General features: G+C 42.0%; 1 long non-coding RNA gene across 1 annotated transcript; it reads right to left on the minus strand.

Moving 5' to 3' along the window:
- Nucleotides 1-926: 926 nt before the first annotated feature.
- Nucleotides 927-8,075, minus strand: LOC139597697 (uncharacterized). The gene is made up of 2 exons (XR_011681684.1): nt 2,965-8,075; nt 927-2,628 (listed from the first exon to the last, which is right to left on the minus strand). It is a non-coding gene; the product is annotated as an uncharacterized lncRNA (long non-coding RNA).
- Between the last annotated feature and the right edge of the window lie 106 nt (nt 8,076-8,181).

The raw sequence follows: 8,181 nt of genomic DNA on the forward strand, positions 1-8,181 counted from the left end.
TCAGGACTGGATCATTTAGAGTAATAGAGGAGCATTGCCTAATGCGAGGGAAATAAACGGAGCCCACACTCCAGACTCACTGCAGGAAAGTGGAGACCTGGCAGCCCTTTGAATTCCTCCTCTTTGATCCACAATGAAAAAGGATAATGAGGGTGTTCGTACTCGCCCTTGTCTAGTTTTCACTTTCTTCAAGAAAAGGAGCTATGCTGATTCAGGGCTCTAGCTGTGGCCCGGGAGAATTTTTGTCCTTATACTCCCCACACATTAAAACCACTTTTTAAAAGTTCTCAAGATTTTCTCTCCCTTTCCTTAATTCAATCAATTCTAGTAACAGACGCTTCTTTGTTGCTTGCCACCAAAGTATTTTAAGCACTTTGAATCCTGTCTCATTTTCAACTTGTTTCTAAAGGAGTCAGATCTGGCTTTTAGCTCTTTGTTTTTTCTTTCAAAAACTTATTGAACGAGTTGTGCTCCTCCGCGTTCACTTCAAGAATACCACATTTTCTTTTGTCATGATAGCTCTCACACTGGAATGCCTCAAACAATCAAATGCAAAAATAAAACTATCTTTTCTATTTATTATTTTTAATAGCATCCCTGTGGCTGTGAGTTTCAGATAACCACTCAAAAGGACATGCTGGGGGTCACAATGCAGAAAATGGGGCTAAACCCTTGCAAATTGTAGCTCAGGAAAGAAAAGCAGCGCCTTTTATTCAGGAATGTTCGGTTTATTACTCTCTATTTTACACCTTATGTTGCAACAGGAATTGACAGCTGCAGTAGGTCTGGCCTGCTCATCCACAGTGGGCTCTCTTTCCTATAACATGAAATGTAAGCTTGTGTTTTGTGAGCATGGGTATTGTGGAGAAAACCTGCTCCTGCTTCCACCCAAGCCAACAGAAAAAAACAGACTTAGGAGTCAGAGCTTTCCTTTCTTTACTTTTATTTAAATGTCAGTGTTTTATGTGGTTGTTTATTAAATAATAATAATACAATAATGCCCAGAGGCTCCAATTAAGACTGGGAAGTCGCTGCAGTGGGATTGTGCAAGGCGGAGGAAGGGACGGCGGGCTGGGAATTGCGCGGCTCCCCGGCGGCGGGAGCAGGGGCCGGGGGCCGGGACTGCTCCCAGCGCTGCCCGCCACCGGCAGCACCCAAGCCTTTTGTTCGCGTGGGAGTTTGATGCTACTTTGGTTTTGGGGTTTTATTCATTTGGGGTTTTTTTAATGTCAATACACAGAGCAACCAGGAAGACATACAAAGGGGTTTTCTTCAAAGTAGCTGAGGGAAAGAGTGTGTGTAGCTGTATATGCTAATTTTTATTAATTAAAACCAGAGCGCTGTGCTGGAGCTGTGCACAGGCTTTATTAGCTAATATTAAAACAAAGGGATGATCGTCTTCCACAGAAATTTCGCCTTGGCATAGCTCTGTTTGCTGCAGCGGAGCTACTCCTCACTTCACACCAGTGTGAGCACAGGATCAGGCCAGGAGCCCTCAGGAAGGAATCAAAAGCTGAAAACAAAAGGACAAACAGGAGGCACACGGGGAGGACAATCCAAAGGAGTGGGATAAGAACAAGCATGTTGCTCTTGGCAGAAAGCAACTGCCAAAAATGAGTTGCGTAGTCAGTCTCTTGTTCAGTTCTTTTTGTTTTGTTATGAAACAGGATTTGTTTTTATTATAGAAGAACAGGATATATTTCAGGAGAAGAATCTGAGCTGGATAGGTGTTCTGGCAAAAGTACATTTTATGGGGAAATTTGAATGAAGGCAGTGTGGATTTGGCTTGCAAGATGGGTGCAGTTGTTCCAGGCTTAAAGAAAAAAGAGCAGCACAAGTGAAAGTCCTCTGAGGAAAGCTGGAGAAGGGAATGAAGAAGGGAAGGAAGTTATTAGAGGAAAGCTGGACTGGACCAGAATGTGTGGGATTGACATAAACCCCAAATTAATGCATCAGCAAAGGAATGCCAGGCCCCAAAGGTGAAGCCTGAAACCAACCAAGAACATCCAAGAAGGGGTGCAAAGGCGCTGAGATGCTCCTGATTCGTAAGGAAGAAGGGTGAGGAGGGCAGTGAAAACTTTGTCTCCTGAACTGGTGAACAGAGAGACCCTGAACTATGGGTGGAAAGGAGAAACTAAAGATTCCCTGGGAGAAAGTTCTAGAAAGCTGGTAATTTATGAGCATCTGCAGCCTAAAGGTGACCTAAGTCTGGGGAAGAATTTTGGAAACAAGGTCTGAGGTGGGGAAACAGGTCATTGGAAATACTTCACAGAAGAGCAGCCATGACCTAAAACTAGCTTTTATATGAGAGGAAAAAGGAGCAGATCAGCTTGAAGGATTAGTGGTGGTGGAGAAAGGACAAGGAGTGGGTTTGCCAGCAGAAGATGGGTGCTATCTTTCATTTTATGAATAGAAAAGATATGCTAAATGAAAAGTACTGTAGAGGATTGGCAGAGGGGAAGAGAGAAGTGATTGATCAGAGGGGGAGAAGTAGGTTAAACCATAGGTGTGTATAGATGGTAGAGCACACATACATAGCACCTTGCCTGGGAGACCAAGGAGCATCCTGGAGGTCAGCTGCAGCAGGCAGGAAGAAGTTTTTGAGAATAAAATGTAGCCAGGTACTATCTGAAAAGAACAGAAGGATGGTAAGACAGGCAAGATTGTGACAGAAGTTGAACACTTAGTAAACAATCTGGAAAAATAGGAATTTTAACTCAAGTCCCCAGTTCTTCATTGCTCGATGCAGAAAATTGAGCTCAATACAAGCAATATTTCCACGGAGGCAACAGGGGAAAGTACCTGCCCATTTCTTATGTGTTGCAAGTGAACAGAATGAACAGTGTCTCACATCTCCTCCTAGTTCTGAGGAGGTCAATAGGAGATAGTTAATAGATAGCTGAGTTGTCACTATGTCCCATGCTGGCTTGTTCACTAACATACTGGCACAGAAGAAAAACTGACCTTTACCATATCTCAGCTTGACACAGCTGTGTAAGCTCACAGAGGATCCAGGCTCCAGTCCACTGAAAAAGTAGAAAGATGTTCACAGCTCAGCATATTTGACTTCAATGGCTCTTAATTTACATGTTCAGTATTACTCACATTATTAATACTTTGCCTGTAATTTTTTTTACAATTCCAGCTCTATATTTTCAGTTGACTAAATTCTACACTCCAATTAATATGCAATACCATGCTGCTCCTTTACCCTTAGAATCAATTATGAAAAGTTCTTTACAAAGATGTAAGAGAACATTTTTGAAAAAAAATCTTTTCATAAGAACTACAGTTTTCCTTTCTGCTAAAGCACTGTACCATTTTTTTTTTAAGATCAAAGGCAAAGCAGAGTTTGGTGCAGTGTTTGTCCAAAATCCAGGCAGGGAAAATTATATGTGAAGTTTAAAAATGTGAATTCTTAACAATAGTAAAAGGGAGGTAGAAAACCGATAGGCACAATGTAAAACGTTTGTGCATAAAAATATTTGAAATTGGGGTGTAAGGGTATTCAGGACATGGTGATGTAAGGCAATCTTTCTTTATGTTGCAGCAGCATTTCCAGTACCTTATGACACTGCCCTCCTTTTTTTGGTGATCCTACACAAGGTTGTGACTAACAACAGATAGAAAAGATTACTGATCCATGCTTTGCTAGTTGATGCTTTCCTGAAATCATTGAGGTAATTGCAGTAATCAGAGCTGCAAAACTTTACTCAGTGCTTCCTAATTATTCTATATCCAGGTCTGTTAGCACAATTCATGCATATACACCAGTGAGTTTAGTAATTTTCTTTTTATAGCTTCAATATATTATTCTGAATATAGGTGAACTGACTCAAATGGGTTATTCCTGCTTCATATCCTTTCAAACTGTCAAATTTTAACTCCAGCCAGCAACTGAGCACCACACAGCCACTCCCCTGGTGGGATGGGGGAGAGAATTGAAAAGGTAAAAGTGAGAAAACTCATAAGAGTTTTCTGAGATAAAGACATTTTAATAGGGAAAGCAAAAGCTGTGCACGCACACAATGCAAAGCAAGAAGTCATTCATGGCTTTCCGTGGGCAGGCAGGCGTTCAGACCCCCAGGAAAGCAGGGCCCCATCACACCCAACAGCGACTTGGGAAGGCAAACAGCACAGCTATGAATTTCCACCCCCCACTTCTTCCCCAGCTTTATGTGCTGAGCATGATGCCATGTGATGTGGAATGCCCCTTTCAGCTGTCCTGGCTGTGTCCTCTCCCAGTTCCCTAAGCACCCCCAGCCTCCTCATTGGTGGGATAAGAAGCAGAAAAGACCTTGATGCTATGGGAGCACTGCCCGGCAAAAATGAAAATATGCCTGTACTATCAGCACTGTTTTGGTCACAAATCTGAAACTTATCCCACATCAGCTACTGAAAGGAAAATCAACTCCATCCCAGCCAAAACCAGCACACCTGCAAAATGTTTAATTCCACTTTGATTTTGTTGTAATTTTGTATTATAAAACTTCCTGGGTTATTCCTAGTAGCGTCACTGAAAACATCAATACCATAGAATCCCTTTTTGTAAAAATACTAAGCCTTACCTAAAGCCCACCTAACCCGCAACTAAAGATTGGGGTTTATTTTCACCCATACTGGTGCTTCTGGAAGAGTGTTCTGGAAACTCATTCCTCTGGCACCTATAAATCTTCCTCTTATTTTCAGTTTGGGTGGGGTAACTGACAGTTCCTGTATCACAACATAGTCTTCATCACTAAAATAGATGTCCTGAACTTATTTTTTCCTTGTGCTTTTAGGGAAAAATCATAGAATTCAACAACTAGTAGGGGCAATAACATTTAAATAACAACACTTTAATTTCCTGGGGCTAATTTTTCCCTTTTACATTATTCTAATCAGCTCACTTATCTTTTCCTAAACAGATTCTGGTTTTAATTAATTTTTTCTGAATATGTGTAATTATATACAGTATTTAGAGGAAATAGGTGTTTTGAATGTCTTTTATATTGGGAAATATACTTCTGTACTTCTGTTGGCAATTCCTTAGTAGCTCAGGCCTAAGAAACAGATTTGTCCTATTGAAAGTCAGTGCATATTATAAGTTCAGGTCATAATTTTTGGTACAGTTTATCAGCATAAGTCAGCATCTAAATAAGCAGAGCTGAACTTCACTGATCTCTGCCTTTCATTCCTGTTCCTGTGTATCCTTTCCCTTTGGCCAGCACCATCTATATTCCTATATAGCAAAGCAGACTGAGAAATTTATTCCAGTTTTCTTTCAGCTGGTTTTTCCACCTTACAATTCCTGTACTAACCTCCTTTTTTTTTCAACTTAACTAATCCCTTCTCACTTGGCATAATACAAACACTTCACTGACATAATGGCAGATAACTACCACTGCAATTTGCCCACAAAATCTGCTACTACAGCATGTGCCTAATACATAAGTAAGAAATCTTTGGCACCCATGTCCGAATTCAAGTGGCATGACACCACTTAAAGTGAATTTTGTTCACTTGTGGAGGAATGAACGAGCCCTAGAAACCGTTCAGCCAATCCGTGGTCCCGTGTTGGCAAGCACGACTGGTTAATGAGAAATGAGCCACAGGTGAAGTGAGAAGATCATGGTTAGATGGTGTAGAAGAAAAGATGGGGCCTGTGATGTGGATGGTGAATCACATGAATAGGATGTCTCAGGAAAAAGGAATAGGAAGCAAAGTCAAAATGGTAAGGAAGGGGAAGAAAAGAAGAAAATGGACTGCACAAAGCCTAATATTTGGTCCACTATGATATTTCCATCACCATCCCAAAGCAATACACTGAAAGGGTTACCTTCCCACCTCAATCAGGGCTGTACAGAGGTCAAAATATTGTCTTGAGTCTAAGGACTTGCCTTTTTAACAGGTGTCATGCTCAAAGTACATATTCAATAAAATCTAGCACAATGCCAGTTATGAATCAGCTCTCCCACTCCCAGTATTAATAAAATTTGTGGGTACAATTTATTTTAAAAAGATGTTTATAATATATAATTTTAAAGGCACCCCATGTAGCACATAATGGGGCACTGCAAATTGGTTATATAATAAGTAAGCAGAAGAAAGAACAATATAAACAGTGGTTTGCAGCCTTGACCCTATGGTGTTTCCTGCCACAATGAAAGTAAAAACACATGTTCCCTGACAACCATCAAGCACTTTGTCACTGCTGTTGGACATTTCGATGCCTTAGGGCTTGTCTACATGCAAAGCTATGTTGGTTTGTCTGGGTTTAATTTGCTGCAAAGGGCTATGTGAATTCTTATTTTGACCTAAATCAGACTTGCTTCAGTTTAGTTCAACAAATTAAAGGTCAGATAAAAGCCAAATAACTCTGTTGATTAGGACAATCACTGTTCTAATCAATTGCTTACAATTATAGTGCTGCCTGTGCTAGCAAAAGCTGACTTTCTAGATCCTTATTTTGATGAAGTCTCACCTGATTCCTCAGACTGTCTTAATTGAGTTAAATTGTGCCTGAATGGTCCTTAGGATCTAGTGCCACATGGTTAATGTCACCAAGACTTTGCTTCTGCTGCTGAATGCAGAATATATATCAAAAATAATAATTTCAGTGGAGAAGTACTGGTTACTCTGAAATTTAACATTTTTTCTTCCACTACCACACCCAAACTTCTCAGCATACAAGTGATGGCAGAAGCAGGCCACAGGGCACTCCAAACTAAACAGGTACATCATACACACACTGAGAAACACTTGGGGTTCCCTTAATTCAAAGCCTGCCAGAGCAATTTTGCCTTAGTCTTGCTGGGTTGAGTGCTTGGTAAGAATATTTAACATTGGTGCCCAAACACAGGGAAAGCTATATGCTTAGGGATATGTAATGGAAATGAAGAATTAAATGGATGGAAAACCAGCCAGCATTATTCCAAAGAAGAGTGTCCACAGAAGTAGTTATACCAGTACACTAATAGTAGGACAATTGTAACACTGTAATAACATCAGTACATTTCCTGAATCTTGCTGCAGAGAAGCAGAACTTGTCTTAGTTTTAGAAAGGCTTGTCAGCATCCTTATTTCCAAGGAAGCACTCCAAGGACTTCCTCTTCAGAGGAACAGCTCACAGCAGAGGTTTCATTTTGCAATTTTGCCATATTAATTTTAGGCCAAGGCAACTCAGACAGGCATAAGATAAACTTCACCTAATTGCACCAACACTGTCACAAACTATCTGTCAGAAAACAAATCATTTGTTGAGAAGGAAGGCTCTGCTAGGTCACCCCACCACCTGAAACCTCAGCTGCCCCAGAAGCAGCACAACCACAGTGCCAGCACAGTCAGATTGGTGTTTTGACTGCCTGGGTGCTGCTTTGACAGAATTAACAATACATGCCACACACCAAACACGTACAACAAATCCTGCTTCCAAAGGATGGTAAGGTTTGTGGGGTTTTTTAATACCATTAGAGAAAGTCTAGCTCACACTTCAGAACACAATCAAAAACACCAAAGTGCTAAAACTTTATGACAGAATATTCATAATTTTGCCTTTCAAAGACAACATGTCTTCGTGTTTATGGTTAAATACCCAAAATTAGACACAGAAAACATAGAAGCTACATATATTTTGGGGGGTCTAAACCTCTGTTAGTTTTCCCACTGTGGTGACCTGTAACACAGTTTGTTTCAATCAGGAAGCTGCACAGGAAAGAGCTATGCTCTTCCCAGCAGCAGCTTTATAGTTCTTTAAACCTCTTCCCTCACCACCCTCCTTAAGCAAGAATGTGCTTTATGCAACTGCAAGGAAACCACTCGGTTACGCCGTGACACAGATCCCGACATCGTGAGGCCTTTCCGTGCGTGTCCTTAGGTGCCACCTCGGACTCCCGTACGCTCCCTGCTCTGCCCTCACCATGGAGGCCACTAAGCGCACTTTGCCCCCAATTTCACATGCAGACAAGCGCCACGCGGACGTACATCCGCCGCCCGGGCCGCTCGACACCTGCGCTAACAGGAGGCAGAACAGACCCATCGCCCCTTTTGCGTCCCCGCGTCCCAAGGGGACCGACCGGCCCTTCCCGGGAGCCCACCGCACCCCCATCCTCACCCCAGCCCGCACCCTCCCAGGGGGGATTTAAACCAGACCCCGGAAGCCTACCCTGCCAGCGCAGTGCACGCCGGAAGCTGTAGTCCCAG

Source organism: Agelaius tricolor, unplaced genomic scaffold, assembly GCF_023055355.1.
Source record: "Agelaius tricolor isolate 1412-34295 unplaced genomic scaffold, bAgeTri1.0.p SCAF_1, whole genome shotgun sequence".
Classification (NCBI taxonomy): domain Eukaryota; kingdom Metazoa; phylum Chordata; class Aves; order Passeriformes; family Icteridae; genus Agelaius; species Agelaius tricolor.